This window comes from Canis aureus, chromosome 27 (assembly GCF_053574225.1).
Source record: "Canis aureus isolate CA01 chromosome 27, VMU_Caureus_v.1.0, whole genome shotgun sequence".
Classification (NCBI taxonomy): Eukaryota; Metazoa; Chordata; class Mammalia; order Carnivora; family Canidae; genus Canis; species Canis aureus.
The window spans coordinates 36,704,572-36,729,125 of NC_135637.1; the positions used below are offsets into that span (position 1 = coordinate 36,704,572).

General features: G+C 44.5%; 3 long non-coding RNA genes across 3 annotated transcripts in view; all 3 read right to left on the minus strand.

Annotated features, from left to right (window-relative positions):
* Positions 1-24,554, minus strand: part of LOC144299281 (uncharacterized) — a 325,504-nt gene that overhangs the window by 294,725 nt on the left and 6,225 nt on the right. The gene's annotated exons all lie outside the window — the stretch shown is intronic.
* Positions 55-2,080, minus strand: LOC144299286 (uncharacterized). The gene is made up of 4 exons (XR_013365994.1): positions 2,007-2,080; positions 587-729; positions 244-348; positions 55-156 (listed from the first exon to the last, which is right to left on the minus strand). It is a non-coding gene; the product is annotated as an uncharacterized LOC144299286 (long non-coding RNA).
* Positions 16,908-23,284, minus strand: LOC144299280 (uncharacterized). Its single transcript, XR_013365988.1, has 5 exons — positions 23,105-23,284; positions 20,964-21,020; positions 19,783-19,868; positions 18,970-19,182; positions 16,908-17,473 (listed from the first exon to the last, which is right to left on the minus strand). It is a non-coding gene; the product is annotated as an uncharacterized LOC144299280 (long non-coding RNA).

A 24,554-nucleotide genomic window follows, 5' to 3' on the forward strand; every position in this document is an offset into this window, starting at 1 on the left:
CCTAAAGATGTGTTAAGTGGAAAGCTAAACAACTGTCTTAGAACTTACATCGCTGTTTTGAGCTGCAACTTTCATGCAGTGTGTATGATATGGATCCTCAAAGCTGCCCACATAGTGTCCCAAAATATTCTTTAAGTAGGAATCTTTGTATTTGGTCTGAAAGACAAAACATATTTCATGTATTTATTGGGGGAGAATAATGGATCTTTTCTTAACAGAAGAAGTAACCACAGAATTGCTTACATCACTAGTGAAGTTGTGCAGAACTGTATCAAGTTGGAATTTGGGGGTTTCACAGTAATTTATGCTCTTTGCCTCGGTCTTTTCATAGTTTTCCTTGTATGGTTCCTGTCGAAGAAAAAAATCAAAGTAGATTCTTGTCACTCCCACACTGATTATAGTGCTTGTATTTCTCAACAACAATAAATAAGAAGGAGAAGATAAAAAGATATATCCTGTCAACGGTCTTAAAAACTGACAATCAATATTGGGGTGTAGTGAATGAAAAGTTTCTTCTATTAGCAATTACTGTAAAGTTTAGGTTTTTAACATTCACCAAAAAAAAGTCAAGAAACCAGTACTCTACCTCAGACCAAGCCCTTAGTTGTGGAGATTTGTGTGTACTTCAGGACTGCTACATCCGCTCTCCCTCAACTCAGACTCGTCTTTCACTGATGGTGCAACAGACAGGAATCTTCTGAGCAACAGTGAATTCTTTTTGAAACAAACCTTCACAAAAATGTTTAGTATAAGTTGAGAAATACACTCTCTCTTCCTCCTTCCACCAAGGAAAAAACCTCCTTACACAAACAGATAGTATATCCTGTATATAGGTATATACAGGAACTCAGATGATAAAGCTACTCACTCTTCCTCTCAGCTATGACCCAAATTTAGCTCTAATACTGACAATAAACAACCACTGGATTTTAAATGCACAACTGATAAAGTGAGAGTCTTGTCCCTTTCTCATGTTAGGTTTTGAGGTTGTACATGGTGCTTTTTGGTTTTTAAAAATTTATATTGTTCTCTTTATCAACAAAGTAGGTTTGAACCTGAGCTTTGCTATGTTTGATAAAGATGACCTTTATTTAGGAAACAGAAAACATGCTTTGCATTGATTTCCCAACAGGGCTATTTGGACAGATCCACTCACGCTCTCTCACCTGCCACTCCAACTCCACTCGCCTCATTCCTCAATCACAGGTACACATTTCTATGGTGCTGACTTAATTTGAGGGACAAAGAAAAGATAACTAACCCACAGGGGGGAACACCATGTATAATCCTCAAATATTGGGAAAGCTTAATACTGTGGGAATAACTTAATTGATCACATGTTCCCTCTTATTTATATAGTCAAAGTGGTCTTGGGCTGTTAGTCTCTTAATGCATCTCTCACTTATCCGATCTGTTTTATTTTAAATCTTATGGATTGGTCAGACTCTTAATTCTACAAGTAGAAACTCCTGTGAAGACTTAGGGAGCCACCTTTTATTTTTTGTTGTTGTTGTTTGTTTGTCTTTTGGGGGAGCCATCTTTTAAGTCGTGCTTTCTGCAAATGATGGTTTCTAGGGCCAAGATTTGCACAGAGAATGACAGAGGTGAGGGGAAGAACCTGTGGAACCCAGGACATTTGTCTTTGCCCTGCTTGAAGAACACAAGGGCAGGGTGCACACACAACTTCACCTCTCACTCTCTGCCCCTTGCAAAGCCTCTTTCTGTGTCAGGATCCCAAAGAAGCACAAGCACTAGAACCTATAAGCAAATGAGGTTTTCTCTGCCCCTTGAGCTAAATCCACAGGCACCCCCCCTCCCAAACTAACACACATCATACTCAGGGGGCATTCCTGTCTTCCTGTGGTTATATAGTTCCAGGGAAACTGCTACACTAGAATCCTAAATTATTTGCAAAATTATGTATGCATTTAGTCATTATAGAAAGAGAGATAGTTCATCTCTCTAGCAGCTAAAGTTAAAAAAAACACTTTCTGACAAGAACGTACTTATTACATCACTCAGGGCATTTCCTGCCGCCTTCAGCTGCTTGAGCAGTGGGTTCTCTGAGGCAGGAAGTACATTATAATCAGACTTTCCTTTATTCTTTTCAGAGTCTTCTTTGTATTTTACCTGTAGGAGTGAAATGATAAAGTAACTGGGTTACTTTTGTTCTTGTCTCTATTATGGATATTATGACATAGTGCTACAAATCAATTTTCTCTCTAGAAAAGTGGCAGCTTGACATTTTATAAACAAAATACTCATAGTAACTCATAACAGCAGCAAAGAAACTGCATAAATCTCCAGGATAATTTTTCTTCCCATTCATTTATTCACTCAAAAACATCCATAGGGTATTCATTACATGCTGGCCTTGGGACAAATACATGAAAGAATAACATCTGGTCCTTGCCCTCAAAGAGAAAAAGACATACACAAATAATGGCAGTGTATCATGTCTCAGACACTTGCTACTCCACAACTCTCATTTAACTTAGCCACCAGTGACCTAACTGCCAACACATTTTTTCAAGAAAGCAAGCCAGAAGCATCATCAAAATCTATCCTCTGATGCCTCATTGACTGTGTGTGAGCATGTGTGCAGTTCACGTGCGTGCAGAAGTGACTGTACGTTGGTAATTTCAATTCAGAAACATTTTAAATAGCGGATCGCTCCTTTCTCCCTTCACTCACTTCTCACTCTCTCCTCACTCTACTCCTACCTCATCTCGCTGATGTGTTCACATGGAGATACTCCAGAGTTCAGTCCTTAGAGTTTTCTGTCTATGCTTGCTCCCTTGATGGCCTCCAGTCTTTGGACATTAAATACTCTCCATATACTGATGACTCCCAAATTTATACAACCCTCCCATATATCTCCCCTGAAACTTCAGACTTGTACAATCAACTGCCCACTTAACATTTCCACTTCGATGTCTAAAACGCATTTCAAATCCTACATGTTGGAAGCTTAGCTCACGTTTTCCCTCCAAAAATAATTATGCCCTCCTTCCACACTCTTCTCTCTTAATAAAGAGAAATCCCATCCTCCAGTTGCTTAGACCCATTCTTCTCATATCCCACATCCAACCCAATAGCAAACCAGGTCAGCTCTATTCTCAAAGTCCATTTCATCCATCAGCCCTGCTCCCCTCCTGATCTAAATCATCACTATTTTGCACCTGGATACTAAATGGCTTCCTGGTGGTGTGATATCCTTGCTTTCACTCCCTCAGCAGGGCCAAGGCTAGGGTTTCAACCAAGTCTGATTGGCTTTGAAGTTTATTTCTAGTGCTTTAGAACGTCCAGGATTCTTCTTACCAAAGTCTACTCTACAGAGTATAGGAGCATATCCATGGATTTGTGTATCTTGTCTGTGTCTAGATGTTCAGCAATTGCTGAAGGAAAATAAGAAAAATCATGGTAATAGATTGTGTGGGAGTTTCCATATTCAGAGAAGGTTGACAGCTGTCCTTTCTTGAGGGGTCCTTCTGTCTGAGAGCACAACCTTTCTAATTGCAGGTATCAAAAGGTCCTTTAACAAATACTGAAGATGATACCTGACTATTGTTAAAGGTCAGACATAGGAAAATTTTTCAAAAATTTGGTAGCCTTATGATAACCCCAAATTGCACTTTTTTTTTTTTTTTTTTTTTTTTTTTTTTTTTTTTTTTTTTAATTTTTTATTTATTCATGATAGGCACACACTGAGAGAGAGAGAGGCAGAGACACAGGCAGAGGGAGAAGCAGGCTCCATGCACCGGGAGCCCGACGTGGGATTCGATCCCGGATCTCCAGGATCGCGCCCTGGGCCAAAGGCAGGCGCCAAACCGCTGCGCCACCCAGGGATCCCACCAAATTGCACTTTTTGTTGAGCCCCAAGAACCCTCTTCTTTTTCATTACATACAAAAGCAAAATTTCTAAGAGACTCACCCACAATAAGACCATCATGACAAATAAGAGCATTTCTTCATACCTTGCTAGCTGCCACTCCAGCTTGTTTATTCACTTTGTACTCTGGTGTTTCGGTCTACGTGAAGTAGATCTGGTCTTTCATATTCTCAAAGTCTTCCTGGTATTTCCTCTGTAAGACATTACACACACTGGAGAATTGCCATGAGCACAGACTATGAAAGGGTTCACATGGGAGGACAGGGGCCGCTTCAAGAGCTCACGCACAGCCGTGCTCCTCTTGGCTTACACATGGGTCCGGTTACAATGAGAGATGGTAGTGCCATCATCAAAACAATTAGCAACTCAACAGAGATTTGGAGCACTTACAAGAGGCTGAAAACCAGCCTCTAAAGAGCTCTCAAAGACCAGGGGCAGAGAACTTCAGAGGGAAAAAAAAGAGCACTTTTACAGTGAAGAAACTCTGGGAAGAAACGAATCAGTTTCATAAAATGTACTGGTTGGGTTCTCCAGGCAAATAGTACTTTAACAAGGGCCCCTTTAACCTGTACTCACTTTGAAAACATATTGTTGATATGAAAATTGAGGCAAGCATAATGGAATTTAATCAAAACAGTATTTCTCAAAAAAAGAAAGATGGAGAGATTTCTTTGTCAGCAGGAACTCTACACAGGTCTTGTCCCCATGAAGAGGAACCTGGACTCCAATGTACTTGTAAACCTGCAGGTGCAGCTGAGGGCCAGAAGTCATAAAGGAAAGGGTCACTTTTTCAACCTAAGAATATCTGGCTCTCCCTTCGTACTGCTATTCCCACCAGCAGCCCCCTGTGCCATGTCCACAGTCACCCCTTCTTTTTCGACAGCTTCAACCACTCGCTCTTCATTAGCTCCTTTCCTTTAACTTACTAAAGGCCTCTCTGTTGTTAAAGTATCATGTCCATTAAGCATGCAGCAGCCCCTTCACCCTTGCCCTCTTTTTCCTTCACTACTGACTACTCAGGGCTTTCCTTCCGTCAACCTTGAACCCTGCCTCCAAAAAAGCAGGACGATTTGTCAATCCCCAGATACATGAAGCCCTCTTACGCCTGTGGACCTTGTACCTGCTGTTCCCTTTCTTCAACATGCCCCAGCTCCAGACTCTCCCCATCTGCCTACAGGCTGCTGCTCATTCTCCATGGCCCTGGGTCAGCACAAGATCCCCTCCTGAGCCCTCCCTGACCTGAAGACCTTCTCCTGGGGTCTCACTCAATGTGACCGTTAGCTCCTTGGAAGGAACTGTCGGATGATGCCATGACTGGTTGTTTACCTATCTGCCCCTCCTTGGACTGTCAGATCTGATGACAGCAAACGTAACCTCTCATTTGGGAGCCCTCGTGGCTTGGGCAGACCCTGACCAGAGCAAAGGTTCAATGATGGATTTCTGAATCTATGTTTTATATACTGACGCCATGGAGGGAAATCTCATTAGGAGACTTACTGTGCCAACTCTGCTACTACTCACTTGTGAGACTTACACAAATTACTTCTCCTTCCAGGTGGCAGTATTCTTATTTACAACATACAGAGGCTGGATAGTTCCTGGGGCACCTGGGGGGCTCAGTGGTTGAGCATGTGTCTGGCTCAGGGTGTGACCCTGGGGACCCGGGATCGAGTCCCGCATCAGGCCTCCTGTGGGGAGCCTGCTTCTCCCTCTGCCTGGGTCTCTGCCTCTCTGTTTCTCATGAATAAATAAAAACCTTTTAAAAAAAGAAGCTGGATAGTTCCAAGGTCCCAGTCATCTTCATGCTTTAACCAAGTCTAACTATGTCCCATCCTAACAACGTCTACCTACTGCCTAAAACAAAAGCTTTTACGAATATCCAAGGGTCAATGGAGATACAAAAGACCAGTTTTAAGATGCAGTTATATTAGTTCCTCTACTCAGTCTTTAAGGAGCGAAGGCTTTATTTTAGGCATAGGGCGATTGGTATTTTCCATGGCTGGCCGAGTCCTCAGAGTGAGCAAAGTCCTATCAGAATGAATGTTTACTAAGTAGGGCATCCTGTCAGGAAGCTCCAGAGAAACCGGATCTAGAAGTCCTCATTTCTCAGGAACTTTCTTCAGAATTCTGTCTTGTTAGAATTCTGTACTCTGGATCCACTTAAAGTCTCTCTTGGTATTTGCCAAATATTTGTTTCGGCTCAGATAACAAGAGAAACCTAGTAAGTGGGTTTCAGAGAAACTGGAAGAAGGCACAGGTGAGGGGGACAGAAAGCCTCCAAACCCAAGCCCTCAGTTGAGATCTCCGTGCCTAGGCAGCGGAATGTTCTGTGAACAACAGCCCGCGGCGGGGGCGGGGGGAGCCTCTGTGCCCAAGAACTGTAGGAGCTCATGGTGTGGACAACAGTATTAATAGGCAGGCTGGGAACCTGATGCTTGGTGCAGTTAGTCTGCAATAAAGTTACAACCCGTATCTTAAGTGCCACGTTTTTCTGAGGAAGGATGGGAAGATTTTACTTCACTATGCAGTCTCCATTATGTATTCTGTTGAGGTATCTCAAGACATGTGGTCAACTGTACCTGTTTGAAGTCCCTAGCACCAAAGTGGCATGGAGGTTTCCCTTCATCTGTCCATCTTATGGGTAAAGGGAGACGGGAAATTAAGTATCTTCTTGGACACTCTTCCTGAGCTCACGTGACACGGCATTTCCTGGTTCTCCTTCAACTTCTCTGACCATTTGTTCTCTCATTACTCTGCCGGCTGCTTTCCAGATGTCCTAAGTAGGGGTATCCTCCAAAACTCTGCCCTTGGCCATACACTACTCCACCCCCCCTTCATATATTTTCATGTCCTCAGCTATCACTTTTATTCCGATGACTCTCCAATATTAATCTTTTGTCCTGTTCTTATGCCTGTGCAATAGGACAAAGTTTCTAATGGAAGATCCAGATCAAGGCATCTTATGGATGAGGCATCTCAACTCCATTCCTCCGTTCACTAGTACAGTTGTACCCCTATACACCCAGACTACCAGTCTCTGTTGTAAGCTCCTTGATGGCTCCTTTCACTCTCTCATCTCCAATATCCAATGTCCTTAACACTTTTAAAATACCTATTGCCCTCAGATTCCTTTCTTCCTCTCCGTTGTCCTCCCTTTCATTCCATGATATTATTAAAATAGTCTTCTTCAATGTATCACAATTATTCCTAGTCCCAATCCACTATATTGTCCATCAAAGTTTTTCCATATCCTACTTTTACCATACTGTTTGCCCCCCAAAAAATCACAGGGTATCTCTTAAGGACTACCATATCATGTCAAAGCTATTTGGTCTGATTTTCAAGGTCCTGCCACCACTTCCTTAAAAGCACCCTCCTAATGAGGTGTCCACAGCATTCAGTTTCTTTCTCCTCACCAGACTCATTCCACCTCTGTCCCTCGTTTCAAGTGTACTCTCTACGTGGAATGCCTTTTCTGGTCATAATTGCCCTTTCCCTTGGGATTACCACTTCCACGAGGCCTTCTCTAATTACTTGCATGTGTCTTTTCAGCAAGTATTAGACTGTAGAATTTGCTCCCTAAGATTTTTGAAAACTGTTTTCTTATTGTTTCATGTATAACAATTTCATCTTACCAGCCTGATTATAAAATCTCAAGGGAAAGGATGAAAACTTCTTTTCTATCCTGCCAGCTGTCCATGCATAGACTTTCAACAAGTAACTACTGATCACTTGATAAAGGTCACACAGTAATACATATTCATAGATACAGAAGGTTACACAATATTATATATTCATAAGATACAGAACCAGAAAATGAACTTAGAAGCAAGAAGTCCCTACACATTAAAATTGGTACCGTGTACTAGAGAGCCTTAAGTTTTTGTTATGGCTTCTCTAGTTCCTATGTTACTCTATGGAAAGACTGGAGCATAATCTATGCTATATTTTAGCGAATTATATGAAAACAGATAAAAATATATCCCCTAAATTTGCAAATGACATCGAGTGAGAGGCAATAAAAGATCAAGACCTCAAAAGTCGGAGACACCATCAAATGAGTCTGCATAATTCCAGTACAAGGCAAGATAGGATCCTAAGACCCACTGGAAATAAATCCCAGTAATTTTCAAGACGCCAACTGACTTGTTAAGTCCATAGTGAATGTAAGAAGTTCTAGGGGTCTGATTGACAACTGAATCAAAAACAACTTGTTGTTTTATACAAGAGTGCTCTCCTGAAGACTAGAACAGTAGCCTTTGGATTTTCAATATAGCCTCTAGCAAATCCAGAGGTCAAGAAATAAAGCTCCTCAAAACAAGGGGAAGTGCTAGAATCAAGTGGAGTTCTCTGCTGCGGATATAGCTTTCAACCTAAGGAGTCTCTTAGGCCTTTTAAGTCCCTCTAAAACTGTTTTCAAGATAAAAGACACTAAAATTCTGGTCAGTGGAGACAGCTGATTTTTCTTTTTACTAACTTTGAAATATCCTCCATGTCTTTGAAATATCCTCTGTGTATACCTTACGGCAAGAGCTTTTGTGGGGTAACTACACAAGCCATGTTTGGACAAGTGTGTCAGTTCATGTAGACAAAGGGGGACACATCACAATTCACACTTTAAAATTAGGAAGCAAATCAAACTCCTTCAATAACATTTTTCACTTAATATATTTCGGGAAATGGCTACGATCCCAACAGGTTTTTTTTTTAAGTGCCACTCTACTGTCACTGAAGAACTTCAACTCCAGCCAAGGGAACAGAGGGCACAGGCTACAGTGGAAAGAACACCGGTCTTGGGATCACAAGATCAGGTTTCTAATCTGGGTTTTGCCCACTAATGACCTAGGTCTTAGACTCAGGTTCTTCAACTAATAAAAAACAAGATTGGGTTTAATTATATCTAATATAAATTATACATCTAAGTACACATCATAAATTACAACGATTCTAGATGTATTCATCTGCTATTATGACATTTAGTCTTTTTGAAAGAGGAATTGCAAAGAACATTTGGCCAGAAGACCTAACTGGAAGCGTCCCGATTCCACACTCCCAAACAATGTTGACTGCACTTGACTTACATCACTGAGGGCTTTCTGGGCCTGGGCCACCCGTCTCAGCTCTGGGCTATCGTTGTACGTGTAAAACAAGCTTTTGTCAGCTTCCCAGTCCTCAGTGTACAGTTTCTAAATCAGAAAAGAGCGAGAAGTTATGAGATAGGAGCTCCCACTTATACGAAATACACAATTTTGAATTCATCCATCAATAGCAAGAAGAACCGAGGGCAGGGTAAGAGCAAAGGCAAATGGAATCTCCAGATAGCCTCCCCCATTCCACTCAGTCCAAGTCATCTTCATTAATAGCGTGTCCTGCTTCTCCTGACAAATCATGTTTTCAGGAGGGTAGATGTGTCGGATTTTGTTTCATCTCCTCTCTGGGGCCTTATCTGCTTCCCACAACAACTATGAATGCAAGCGGAAGGAGGCAGGAGGCACCTCGCATAGTTCCTTGTCACGAAATAAACATTTCGTAAGAGCGATAGTCAGAAATAACTCGAAGTGTAGCCCCGGTCTCTAAGAGCCAGGTCTCCGGCACATCTCCCTTCTCCCCACGTGTTCAGCTTCCCACCAGGACCCTCCCTCCCACTCAAGAGCTTTCCCCTCAGTTCCCCCTTGCCAGCCACAACCCCTGCAGCCCACACGGCTCAAGGACACTCGCAGAAAGGCTGGGCCCCCACGCGCCAGGTCCGCACAAGCACCAGGGATTCCTCTGAATTAGGTGGAGGAGGACAGAGTTCATGACAGAGCAGAAGCCCTCACCTTCCCACACATGGCTGTGTTCTTAACTGCCTGGACAAGCTCAGGGGCATCAGGGGGACGCAGGTACTCATCGTTGGTGTCTTCCCAGTTCTGCTTGTATAAAACCTAGACAGACAGGGAAGAGGACCCGTGGTTGAGGCCACCCACGAGCTATGAGGGTTCAGAGAACAGAGTGCTGTTGAGTCTTTCACAGTCAAAGCGCTCTCATGGAGGGGCTGCCCTTGTGCCAGTTGTCACCAGCACTGACTGTGCGAGCGGTGACCATGTCAACATCCCACGATACTTCCCCTGCATTGTAAGCTTTTACTTGAAAAGTCTGATCTCTTAAACTAAGTCATGATCATGATTCTCCATAGATTCCTTTTAAGGGCTGCAACCTTTGAAAGTCATTGGCCGATTCTGGAGAGGGGGCATGTTCCTCTTGACCTATGTGGTATTTTTTCCATGTTTTTGATTAGTTATTTACATTTGAAATTTAAGGATTTCTTGTAAAAATTAAGCTCCCTGACTTCTCTAAAAAGAAGTAGGAGCCTCTGGCAACCCTGGGATTGCATTCGGCACGGCAACTGCCTGGACCGAGTTGCAGGGCAGAGGTTTGACAACCCACTTCAGTCATCCGTGCAGTCTCCCTGACAGGTGTGGGCACCGAGCTCATGATGCCCTGAGATTCAGGGAAGACTGGCGAGCAGGATCAGGCCTGTCGCGTTTTCTTAGGTCAGATAGAGGAAACCCACATGCATCCCAAACATCCACACTGTGACCTCACCTTAGTGACTTGCTGCGACACTTTCTTCGCATGTTCAATGTCCTTTGCTTTTTCGTCCACGTGACACACAGTTTTAGCAACATCGCCATCCATTCGATACTTAACCCGCAGAAATCAAGCACAGCATTCGTGACGGGCGTGCCAATGTGAGTAGATTAAAGGTTATCTTACAACCAAACAGCATTAACCCAATGACTCAACGTCTGTGCCGCAAAGTGAAGTTTCTGCACTCTTAGAAAGTAGAAAACTATCATAGTAGAAAACTATCATAGTAGAAAACTATGATCCCCAAAGATCTGTGGAGCACCTGCATTCGCTGTATATCTGCTTTCCTGGTGGAATTCCAGCCTCCCTGCACTCCTCTGTGGAGGACCACAGTGAATTCAAACTTCCCATCTCCTATCATCTCTTAAGCTAACCTACTTAGCCAAGCTTTTGGAAATCTCTGGGGGGTTCTCATTTAGAGCCACATAATCTATAGCCAAAGCTTCCTCTAGATTTCTCGACTGTCTCAGACTAATCTGTCTCGTTTCCTCTACACCTGTTAAAGCCCTCAATTCCCAGTGGTGAGCATGTTTTCCACCTCTCCCTCCCCTTTATTTTAGCAATGCCACCCACCTCACTGAGTTGATCTTGTACTTTCTTTTTTCATATAAATTTGTATGTTATCGGTGTTCTATTTGCCAACATATAGAATAACACCCAGTGCTCATCCCATCAAGTGCCCCCTTCAGTGCCTGTCAATCAGTCACCCCCAGCCCCCACCCGCCTCCCTTTCTACCACTCCTAGTTTATTTCCTAGACTTAGCAGTCTCTCATGTTCTGTCTCCCTTTCTGATATTTCCCACTCATTTTTTCTCCATTCCCCTTTATTCCTGTCCACCATTTTTTATATTCCCCAAATGAGACCATATGTATGTCCTTCTCCGATTGACTCATTTCACTCAGCATAATATCATCCAGTTCCATCCATATTGAAGCAAATGGTGGGTAATGGCTAATTAATGGCTGAGTTATATTCCATTGTATACACAGACCACATCTTCTTTATCCATTCATCTTTCGATGCACACCGAGGCTCCTTCCACAGTTTGGCTACTGTGGACATTGCTGCTAGAAACATCAGGGTGTGGGTGTCCTGGCGTTTCATTGCACCTGTAGCTTTGGGGTCAATCCCCAGCAGTGCAATTGCTGGGTCGTAGGGCAGATCTAATTTTCACTCTTTGAGGAACCTCCACACAGTTTTCCAGAGTGGCTGCACCAGTTCACATTCCCACCAATAGTGCAGGAGGGTTCCCCTTTCTCGACATCCTCTCTAAGATTTGTAGTTTCCTGCCTTGTTAATTTTCCCCATTCTCACTGGTGTGAGGTGGTATTGCATTGTGGTTTTGATTTGTGTTTCCCTGATGGCAAGTGATGTGGAGCATTTTCTCATGTGCTTGTTGGCCATGTCTGTGTCTTCCTCTGTGAGATTTCTGTTCCTGTCTCCTGCCCATTTCATGATTGGATTGTTTGTTTCTTTGCTCTTGAGTTTAAGAAGTTCTTTGTAGATCGTGGATACTAGCCCTTTATCTGATATGTCATTTGCAAATATCTTCTCCCATTCTGTAGGTTGTCTTTTAGTTTTGTTGACTGTTGGTTTTGTTGTGCAAAAGCTTATCTTGATGAAGTCCCAATAGTTCATTTTTGCTTTTGTTTCTCTTGCCTTCATGGATGAATCTTGCAAGAAGTTACTGTGACCAAGTTCAAAAAGGGTGTTGCCTGTGTTCTCCTCTAGGATTTTGAAGGAATCTTGTCTCAGATTTAGATCTTTCATCCATTTTGAGTTTGTGTCTGTGTATGGTGCAAGACAGTGGTCTAGTTTCATTCTTCTGCATGTGGATGTCCAATTTTCCCAGCACCATTTATTGAAGAGACCGTCTTTTTTCCAGTGGATACTCTTTCCTCCTTTGTCCAATATTCATTGACCATAAAGTTGAGGGTCCACTTCTGGATTCTCTATTCTGTTCCATTGATCTATGTGTCTGCTTTTCTGCCAAGACCACACTGTCTTGATGACCACAGCTTTGTAGTACAACCTGGAATCTGGCATTGTGATGCCCCCAGGCCTGGCTTTCTCTCTTAAAATTCCCCTGGATATTCAGGGACTTTTGTGATGCCACACAAATCTGAAAATAATTTGTTCCAACTCTCTGGAGAAAGTCCATGGTATTTTGATAGGGATTGCATTAAACGTGTATATTGTCCTGGGTAACATTGACATTTTCACAATATTAATTCTGCCAATCCGTGAGCATGGAATATTTTTCCATCTTTTTGTGTCTTCCTCAATTTCTTTCAGAAGTGTTCTATAGTTTTTAGAGTATAGATCCTTTACCTCTTTGGTTAGGTTTATTCCTAGGTATCTTATGCTTTTGGGTGCAATTGTAAATGGGATTGACTCCTTGATTTCTCTTTCTTCAGTCTCATTGTTGGTGTATAGAAATGCCATTGATTTCTGGGCATTGATTGTGTATCCTGCCACACTGCCAAATTGCTGTAGTTCTAGCAATCTTGGGGTGGAGGCGTTTGGGTTTTCTATGTAGAGTATCATGTCATTGGCGAAGAGGGAGAGTTTGACTTCTTCTTTGCCAATTTGAATGCCTTTCCTGTCTTTTTGTTGTCTGATTGCTGAGGCTAGGACTTCTAGGACTATGTCGAATAGCAGTGGTGAGACTGGAAACATCCCTGTCTTGTTTCTGATCTGAGGGGAATGGCTCCCAGTATTTCCCCATTGAGGATGGTATCTGCTGTGGGCTTTTCGTAGATGGCTTTTAAGATGTTGAGGATAGTTCCCTCCATCCCGACACTTTGAAGAGTTTTGATCAGGAATGGATGCTGTATTTTGTCAAATGCTTTCTCTGCATCTGAGAGGATCATATGGTTCTTGTTTTTTCTCTTGCTGATATGATGAATCACATTGATTGTGTTATGAGTGTTGAACCAGCCTTGCATCCAGGGATAAATCTCACTTGCTCATTGTAAATAATCTTCTTAATGTATTGTCGTATCCTACTGGCTAGTATCTTGTTGAGAGTTTTACATCCATGTTCATCAGGGATGTTGGTCTATAATTCTCCTTTTTGGTGGGGTCTTTGTCTGGTTTTGGAATTAAGGTGATGCTGGCCTCGCAGAACGAGTTTGGAAGTACTCCATCTCTTTCTATCTTTCTAAACAGGTTTAGTTAGAATAGGTATGGTTTCTTCTTTAACGTTTGATAGAATTCCCCAGGGAAGCCATCTGGTCCTGGACTTTTGTGTCTTGGGAGGTTTTTGATGACTGCTTCAATTTCCTCCCTGGTTATCACCTTGTTCAGGTTTTCTATTTCTTCCAGTTCCAGTTTTCGTAATTTGTGGCTTTCCAAAAACGCGTCCATTTCTTCTAAGATTGCCGAATTTATTGGCGTATAGCTGCTCATGTTTTTAAAATCGTCTGTATTTCCTTGGTGTTGGTAGTGATCTCTCCGTTCTCATTCATGATTTTATTAATTTGAGTCTTCTCTCTCTTCTTTTTAATAAGGCTGGCTAATGGTTTATCTATCTTATTAATTTTTCAAAGAACCAACTCCTGGTTTTGTTGATCTGTTCCACAGGTCTTCTGGTCTTGATTTCATGGACTTCTGCTGGATTCTTTATTAACTCTCTTCTTCTGCTGGGTGTAGGATCTATTTGCTGTTCTTTCTCTAGCTCCTTTAGGTGCAAGGTTAGCTTTTTTATTGGAGTTCCTTCCAGTTTTTGGATGGATGCTTGTATTGCGATGTATCTCCCCCTGAGGACTGCTTTTGGTGTATCCGAAAGATTCTGAATGGTTGTATCTTCATTCTCATTAGTTTCCATGAATCTTTTAAATTCTTCCTTAATTTCCTGGTGGACCCTTTCATCTTTCAGCAGGATGGTCCTTAACCTCCATGTGTTTGAAATCCTTCCAACCTTCTTCTTCTTGTAAAGCATTATGGTCTGAAAATATGCAGGGGATGATCCTAATCTTCTGGTATCAGTTAAGACCTGATTTGTGACCCAGTATGTGGTCTATTTTGGAGAAAGTTCCATGTGCACTTGAGAAGAATGTGTATTCAGTTGCATTTGGATGTAAAGTTCTGTAGATATCGGTGAAATGCATCTGGTCCAGTGTATCATTTCAAGCTTTTGTTTCTTTGGAGATGTTGTGCTTAGAAGACCTATCGAATGTAGAAAGCGCTACATTGAACTCACCAAGTATAAGTGTATGATTATCTAAGTTTGTCTTAACTTTGGTTTTAATTGATTGATATATTTGGCAGCTCCCACATTCGGGGCATATATATTGAGAATTGTTAAGTCCTCTTGTTGGATAGATCCGTTAAGTATGATGTAGTGTCCTCTTCATCTCTCACTACAGTCTTCAGGATATATTTTGGTTTATCTAAGGATGGCTACCCCTGCTTTCTTTTGAGGACCATTTGAATGGTAAATGGTTCTCCAACCTTTTATTTTCAGGCTGTAGGTGTCCTTATGTCTAAAATGAGTCTCTTGTAGACAGCAAGCAGATGGGTCCTGCTTTTTCATCCAGTCTGAAACCCTGCGCCTTTTGATGGGGTCATTAAGCCCATTCACATTCAGAGTTACTATTGAAAGATAGGAGTTTAGTGTCATCATGACATGTATTCAGTCCCAGTTTTTGTGGATTGTTTCCTTGGACTTCCTTTTTCTTTTACAGGGTCCCCTTTAATATGCTTGCAGAACTGGTTTGGAGGTCACATATTCTTTCAGTTTCTGCCTATCTTGGAAGCTCTTTCTCTCTCCTATTCTTATTGGGAGCCTTGCTGGATAAAGTATTTTGGCTGCAGGTTCTTCTCTTTTAGGACCCTGAATATATCCTGCCAGCCCTTTCTGGCCTGCCAGGTCTCTGTGAAGAGGTCTGCTGTTAATCTAATATTTCTCCCCATAAATTTAGAGATTTCTTGTCTTTGCTGCTTTAAGGATCCTCTCTTTATCTTTGGAATTTGCAAGCTTCTCTATTAAATGTGCAGGTGTTGAGCGGTTTTTATTGATTTTAGGGGCGGATCTCTCTATTTCCTGGATCTGAATGCCTGTTACCGTTCTCAGATTAGGAAGTTTTCAGCTATGATTTGTTGAAATACATATTCTGGACCTCTGTCCCTTTCAGCGCCCTCTGGAACCCCAATTAAACATAAATTTGCCTTCCTCAGACTGTCATTTATTTCCCTTAATCTATCCTCATGATCTTTTGTTTTTCTTTTTCCTCAGTTTCTCTCTCTGCCACCAACTTTTCTTCTATGTCACTCACTTGTTCTTCCACCTCATTAACCCTCGTCGTTAGGACCTCTAGTAGGGGTTGCATCTCATGTAATTGATTTTTAATTTCAGCCTGATTACATCTAGATTAAGTCTCTTTAGTCCTTTATACTTTTTTCGAGAGCCACCCAGTAGCTTTATAATTGTGCTTCTGAATTGGCTCTCTGACACTGAATTGTAATCCAAATTTTGTAACTGTGGGAGAGAGGGCTGTTTCTCTTTTTTTTTTTTTTTTTTTTTTTTTTTGAGAGGGCTGTTTCTGATTCCTTCTTTGGATGTAAGTTTTTCCTTCTAGTCATTTTGCTCAGTGCAGAGCAGCCAAAAACAATTTGTATTGGGAAAAGGAGAAAAAGAGCGAAGAGAAAGAAGAATAGAAAAAGAAAAAAAAAGAAGGAAAAAAGAGAAGAAAAAAGGGGGGAAGCAAAACAGAAAACAAGAAAACAAAAAACAAGAGGGAGTAACCTCTGATTCTGTATACTGTAAATCCCTCAACTTCCCCTGGAAATTTCCAGTGCTGCTTGGTCAATAATTTGTTTTTCCCCTGTCCGTCTAGCAGGTCTTCTGGCAGAGGGGCCTGCTGTGCTCATTCTCAGGTGTCAGCACTTGGGGGAGTTGCCCCCATGCTTGGTGCATGGCTCAGTGAAAGTTGTTTAACCTTTTTATCCTGTGAGGCCACTGTGAGCCTGTGATTATGCTCAGTGGGGGTTGTTTATCCTGGGAGGCCCCAGGAGGAACAATACTGGTGGCGGCCAGCTCTCCAGCCCTGGAGTCAGCTTCCACAGTAACTACGGAGCTCTCAGTCTGCAGGGGCCTGGATGCTCCAGGGGCGGGAGTCACCAATCTGCACAGCTCGGGGCTGCCGAGTGGCAGGAGTATTCTTGCTGTCCTGTGCCCTCCTGGCTTCTGCCTATTCGGGGGTGAGCGCGGGATCTTGGGCTGTGTCCCCGGTGCCCTGTGCTCCCGGGCCTGCGCTCTTGGAATTGCACTCCCGGCCACACAGCTCCCTTCGTGTGGAGCCTCTGCCGGAGCTGCCTCTGAGCTGCTCCCGGGGTCGCACAGCCCCCTCCATGCGGAGCCTCTTCCCCAGCCGCCTCCGAGCTGCTCTGGGTCCAGCCGGGCGCGTGCTGCAGCCCTTTAGGGAGCTCGACCACGGGGTGTGGGGTGCTCTCCTGGGGTGCAGGTCCTCTGTTAGTGTCCCAGGGAGCCTGAGGGCATCCCGACTGCTCTGGGATCCTGCTCCAACTCCCTGCGACCTCCTTTCTGTCCGAGAAGATTGGTGCAGCTCCTGCTTCTCCAGGACAGGGCTTTCCCGCCCTGGGGGCTCTCGCTGGGGCCTTAGCCCGACTCCTGGTGGGGCTCCTCTCCCTTGGATTCCTCTTATTTCTTTCTTTTTTTCCCCCATCTTTCTACCTGAAGAATGAACTCTTCTCACTATAGCATTCCAGCTGTTCCCTCTTTAAATCTCAAGTCAAATTCATCGGTTTTCAGGATGATTTGAAAGTTATCTAGGTAATTTGGTGGGGACAGGTGACTTGGCCCTACTCTTCCACCATCTTGTCCCGCCTCGATCTTGAAGTTTCTTCATTTGGGGAAGTTCTGGTGTATCCGTCGTGATGGCATATGGCTGTCCTTTTGCTTTCTCACAGTTCTCCCTATATTTATTCTGAAAAGAATAGCAGAGATTAGCCTAAAACCTGACAAGACGGTAGCAGAAATTTCAGGCAATGCATTCATCCCCTTGTGATAAAAAAAAAAAAAAATCCAGCAAGTTCCAACAATTATCAGTTATAACAGCTTTCTTTTTGTCCCCTACTCGATTCACAGCAAAAATTATAATAGATTTGTTATTTGTTATTCCTAACATGATTGGATACTTAAGACAGTAGAAATTTTATTACAAGCTATGGTCTCGAAAATGCCCTAATATGATTCAAAGTTTTTATTGTCTGAATGCACACATAAAAAGCCTGAACCTCAACAGTTTTAGAAAATATATATATAGAAATTGAAAAGATTTGATTGATAACACAATGCAAAAATACTCAATGCTGACGTTGCAGCTGAATCTCGATGGCTTGGATAGCTGAGACACCAGCTGAATTAATGGCAAGTCTGAATTATGGAGTATTTTGAAAAGGAATGCAATTTTATTATTTCTGCTACATATACAATGAGTTCTAATAAATAAAACACTAAGAGCTGTCAGTCTAATCTGTAGGAGCAGAACCTCTGATTGACCAAAAGGCATGTGGATTTAGGTTCATCTTTGTGCATGTGTGTCAGACCTCTCTATACTGCCCATGGCAAGTTTTTGATGGTCAGTGGCTGAGGTTGCAAGTGGCAGAGAGCTTTGGGCCTGTTGTACTGCTGTCGGGGGCCTCTCCCTCTGCCAGTAGGGGCTGCAGATGCCTAGTAACCAGCAAAGACAGGGCCCTTTGGGGGCAAAAGGATTTTTTCTAGTGTGATGTTGCTTGGGAGGGCCCAAATGTTGCTTGGGAGTGTCCGTGTCTTCACTGTAATTTCTGGAAAACGTTACCTCAGACCTCCCTGAATGGAGAGGTCTAAGTTTGGAGGGAAATTTGACAAAGCCTTCATTTGAGGGAACGGAGGAGTGTGTGTCCATTTCTCTGGCCGCACCGTAACTGTACATGGAAAGTTAAGGACCGGGGACTTTCAGCAGCGGTGATTATGCACCTGACCCTGGTTTTCTAAACTACAGGTTCTTCTTCCCTATATGACTCTTAAAGACCTTTTTATATATTTTTAACTAGTCTACTTAAGGGGCATCCTGCTCAGACACAGTGTAAAGAGGTGTTCTTTAGCTTCTGTGAATGGATTTCAGTTGAATCTGTATTTAGGACTTCAGGATTCTAGATTAGCCAGAAAACTGTGAATAAATATCAATAAATGCCTCATAATAGGCCTCCTGTTTATTTTGTGGGAATGATTTCAGTAAGGAGGTTTCTCTGAAACTGCAATGGTGCAAATGAATTACATGAAGGGAAGATTCAAGAGTCACAAGAGCTTATGTTTCTGCAGATAAGTTTTTGTCTCCTACAAGGTTGAAGAACAATCTAGCTGGCGCCCAAAACAGAGTCACTGGAGATCAGTAATTTCTCTATAATAAAACCAGATTGGCACAAGATGTTAGAAACTCACCGGGCCAAAGAGGTCCTGCATCTTCTGGCTGTGTACAATGTACACAGGTCATGAACTTCAAAGAATCCAATTTCTTCCAGATAACCTTCTTCCTCTCCGCTGGATTGGCTGGTACTGGCTGTGCAACACCAATGCCGGTTTGGAAGGTCCTGATGGTTCATAGTCCAATGTGGTCGTCCTTGTGGTAGTAGTTTCAAAGATTTCTGTTATTGTCTGAAAATGAGACATGCAGTTCCAATGGTTATGGAAATAAAAATGGTGATGGCATGATCTAGTTGCATACGCATTATCCTGACCTCAAGTCAGACTTGCACCCTAGGGGTGCTTCAACATGTCTGAAACAGACCAAGGCGGCAAGCCATGTACTGTATACATCACATTACAGAAATCTGAATGCTGATTGCTCAGGAGGGTGTGGAATCAAGAGGTCACTCCCTCTTCATTTGCTACAGTGCCTTAAAATTCCATTGGTAGGAAGGAACCCAAACACTTTCAGGTTGGATAAAACTCAGAAACACAATATTTTTTTTAATTTTTATTTATTTATGATAGGCACACAGTGAGAGAGAGAGAGGCAGAGACACAGGCAGAGGGAGAAGCAGGCTCCATGCACTGGGAGCCCGACATGGGATTTGATCCTGGGTCTCCAGGATTGCACCCTGGGCCAAAGGCAGGCGCTAAACCGCTGCACCACCCGGGGATCCTGAAACACAATCTTCTTAAACATTTACAATCTTCTCAAATCGTTTGGGTAGAGCCAAAGCAAACTTGGCATCAGGGAACAAACAATTAAGAAGATCAAATAAAGCTCACCTTGTTGACTTCATATTAACTCTAAATGAGTCTATGAAAAACCTGCTTGCTTTTTCCACAGGTCTTCAGGCCTCTCCCCTGCAGTCCTAGGCAAAGAATAATGAACTTTAAAGGAATGAATCACATCAGTATCACAAGTGACTACCATCCTTTTGGCTTAGTCAGTTAGTTAATGTGAACTAGAGTGCCATTTATGCTAACAAATGCTTAGGTGGACCAGGATAAGGACGGCAACATAAGGGGGTAATCATCCTTGTAACAGTCGTACACATGCAGTAGGTGGGAAATTACGGTTTCTTACGCCAGGGTGTACAGAAGAAACTAAGGCCAAAGTTTAGGTCTGGACCAAGGTTAAAAGTACCGTATGTAAGAAAAAATGGTAAGCAGGCAACTGGTCCATCCATGTGATGGCAGGACTTCCTTCACAGCTAGTATCATCTCTACCAAAGCAAGAGTCCTTGCATCAATTATGGAAAGGGAAGCTGAACCAACAAGGAAACCGACATCTGGGACAACTTCCCCTAGTGTCATGAGGTCGTTGCTGATGGGCTGCTTTCTGCTGCCGTTGCTGGCAAACAGGGATGGGGAGAAACTAACCGACTGGCAGCAGCTGCAAATGTTAGGTCTCATGCAGCTCCAAGCCCTGTGACAGCCATCCTCTGTGTGCCGTGCTCAAGAGAAACAGATCTATCCAGAAAGGAAGCATGAGTGAGCTTTTTCACCCTAAAAAAAGTTCCACCTTGGAATATTCACGGGAAAGGCTTTGTGCTAAAACCTCAGTAACGTTTCGTTGCACCATCGGGGGCAAAGGCAGAGATGGCACCCAACAGGTTACAGCTCTCTACGACAAAGCTGCTGGTCACCCTGCAAGTCACCCGTCCGAGGCCCTGGGATTGCGATGGGTACCACGTGCTGGCAGCCTCTGGCATTATTGCAATTAGCACCCACTGCGCCAACAGCGCCCCACGAATGGTGGGGAATGATGCCCAAGCACCCTGGGTGTGCTGGAGAGCAAGAGCAGGGACACGGCCTGTCAGGGGCAGCATTTCTCGCCGGCTCCCGCAGCTGTGGGGCGCAGGCAAGGAACGGTCGCTGCCCCCCGACCCCGCGCGTGCCAGCTCAGAGCCCCGGGAGCCCGTGGCAGGTGCTGGCGGCCTCAGCGTGCACCTCAGGCACCTTACCTGTCTGGCCCTTACTTGCCCCGGCACCTCCTCGTATATGGCGTCCTCCACCTAGTACTGCAAACAGAGGCAGTGAGAACACAGCAGGCGGCCCTGTCCACTGCCGGCAGTTGGGGGCGCCTCCCGCGTGCCTCCCGCAGGGAGGGGCATTATCTGAGCCCAGGCGACTTGGGGCGGCTGGCGGTCCCGTGAGGGCCGCCAGCCTGGGTGGGGTGCAGGGGGAGGAAGGGGCTCCCCGGGTGCATCGTTAATGGGCGGCAATTTCCCTGGAGGCCAGGAAAACCTCTTCTGGGAGCCAGGGCCTTGTTCGCAGCGAGGCGGCAGGACGATGCGGGAGGCTGCTGTCTGCACAGGAAGGACCTCGGGTAACGCGCTGTGACCAACAAGGCGGCGGTCACAGGGCCGGGGACGAGGGCGGCACAGAGAGGAGAGCCAGAGGAACGCAGCACCCAGACCACCCTCGTCCCCAAGGCCCCCAGATGTCCCAGGGACGAGTGGCCCTCCGGGGCGAGGAGACGGAGCCCCGAGGCCGGGTATGAGGGCGGCAGGGACCGTGTGGCACAAGGTGCGGGCAGGCCAGGCCGCCACCTGCAAGGTGCCCCAGGCCCCACCCAAGGTCAGAGCCACTCTGTACTCCCGGCGTCACCGCCCGCCGCAGGAGCAGGTGCGGTCGGGTGGCCGCAGACACGGGGGGCCGCAGTCCCGGCCCCGCCACCCAGGCCCCCGGGACAGGCACGCGGGCCACTCGGCTCGCTCTCTCAGGCCACACAGTGCACCTCGTTCTATGCTTCAAGTGTCCCTTCTCTGCCACCAAAGAAGACGCTCGGGGAGAGGGGAAAGCCAAGGACCAGACCTCCTGCAGCCAGGGTCCCGCCTGTCCCCCGGGTCAGCCAACTCTTTCAAGTTACTTGGCCTTTGCCCCGAGGCCACCAGCTCTAGTCCATCAGCAGGGACTCGCCCAGGGTCCCCCGTCTTGTGCTTCCCCTGCTCCCGCACCATTTCTTAACTTCGACCCCAATACCCATCTGGGTCCTTAGGCAGAGCCAGAGATGCCTGGGCTCCTGCAGGACACCGGGTTCCTCCATGACGGGCTCAGCCTTCATCACATGGGAAATAGCATTTGGCCGCTTGGGGGCGGCTGTTTGGTGGTGAGCCACAGAGAACCCCGCCTCTGGCCATACAAAGCATTGTCAGTGACTTGAGAAGGGATGTTACATCAGAGTGAAGGATTCACGATTTTGGATTTTCTTAGCACCCAGGGAAAAGCAGTCCTTTGGTAGCTATCCAACTTTACCTTTGTGGGACTCTCACCCTTGGCAGATGAAGCTTAGAAATAAGCTGATAAAAAAGCAACAATACCCAAATGGTTGGCATTAACTTACGTGCCAAATCCCACATAGTTTTTAGAGCTATGTCCCTAATTGGTTAGTGCATCCTTGCTTCTTTTCCTTTCTGTCCAAATTTCAACTGGAGTCAAGAGTGATAGTATGATTTTATTTAGATGTCTGAGACCCCTAACAGAGGTTTTTAAAGCTAGTTCCTGGTTTTGAACTCTTCCCTGACCATCTTCCCAGATTTGCCACCATTCCATTCTCTGTGACATCTTTTCTGAGGTCAGGGAGACCTTGGGTGAACACTCCCAGGCAGGGAGTCTAGCAGTTAAGCAACTGCTGGTCAGTAATAGGAACAAAATGGCGAGGATGAGATGCCGAAAAAGAGCCCCTTCCATTTTTTTGGCATCTAGTTAAATCACTCAAGTCTAACACCGAGGACAACTTCCAATGACCACTGAACGCCGTTATTTTAAGAAAAACAAGGGAATTTTTTAAGTTGAAGGCTACAAAGTATTACTGGCATTACTACCAGAGGGAAGGCAATTTAATTTATAACTGTGTCAGCGCTTAATCGTGATTATTCTGATTTTCAGATTATTCTGATTATTTCTTTGCAATTCTAAATCCCACATGATTACAGTAAAACTGAACGTAAAATATTCCCTTCTCATGCTCTCCTAACGATGCTTTGTGAAGTTATAATAGATGATGTATTTTATTTTGCAAATGATTGATTCACCTACAGTACGGCTTTGATTGTCGCTACATAAAATACTTGGCTGTCAGAGTCCGTTTTTCTCATCTTACCTCCACCACCTCCTCATATTCTTCGTCAGCTGCCATTTTCCCTGAGTAGTAGTGGCACCTACAAACTTTTCAGGTTCCAGACAAATGAAAGATACATTAGAATCTACCCTCGGACTGAAATCAGAACATCAGAAAAAAAGAATTTAAGACGTATCCACGCTACACATCCCTAGATCTTTGTAGGCTAAGTGAAAGGAGAGATCTGAGTACAGGTCTAAAGAACTCGGGCCCCAAATGCCTTTCTCTGGATTCCCTCAGCAACATGCCAGGTATGGCTACTTCTAGCTACACGATCAATTTAGTTCAAGTTGTGAAAGGAAGTGGAGGTAAGAAAGCGAGAGTTTGGATCCAGAGAAACGTTATTTAAATTGCTAAATACTTGCAGAAAAACACTTTTAAGCAAAGTATTAGTTAAAGGGAGGTCAGCTCGGCTTCCAGAAGTTAGTTTTGGGCCAGCACCAGGATGCTACGAGGGTGCCGTAGGTCTCTAAAATGCTTTCCTACTTGAAATCAGACACATACAAACAATCTGTCAGTAGCTTTAAAAGAAAAATGGAAACCTCAAGGCAATGGGGTTATTCTTTTCCTAAACACCATTGGGTTGTATGGATTTTTCTCTTTTGTGTCTGTAGCCCTTCCTCAAACCTGAAAAACAAGACACGTTTACACCATTGACTGAAGCGCATCAAAGATCGTGGGCCTTGGGTCTAAGCTTCTAATTCGGGAGCTAGGGAAAGGGTCTCCCGGGGCCTCTTAGGTTGATGCCAGAGAGTGGGACGTGCTTGATAAAAGTGGATGATGACCTGGAGCAGCTGTCCCTTTCATTGCCTAAAGATATTTGCCGTGTAGACCAATACCCCACCATGGCTAGTTTTGTTAAGCTAGCGAAACCGCCGCCCCTTCTGAGGCAGATGAGGCCCAGTAGGATGGGATAAATATATAGGAAGCCAGATCTTAGAGCCCTTTTCATACTCATACATTTAGAAAAAAAAAAAAAGGCAAAAATTTTTGAGATTTTTTTCTGTTAAATGAGAAAGTCCACCGGGTCAAGCAACCAGGGGATAGTCCAGGGCCTGACTAACCTCACAGCACAGGGCAGATGCGAGTAGGGCCCGGGAGGGCGACAGGGCCACAGACTTCGCTAGTCATGTTCCCATCGCGATTTCCCCAGTTAGGATACCAAGCTTTGGAAAACACTTCAAGGGAAGCTGCAGAACGTCTCCAGCAAGAACATTACGAGAAAAAGCCACCAAGCAGCCTTCGCTGTCCTCTAGCACATCAATTTCCTCAGCAGCAAAGCCTCTCCAGACTCTCCCCTCCCGAGAGCCCCAGGCAGAGCCAGCGTGATGCCCAGTCTCCAGGTGACCACACGGCCGCGGCAGCCAATCAGACCCTGAGTCGCTCGAATTTCAGAAGCTAAATATACTGAGTGATCCCCTGAAAAGCAGCT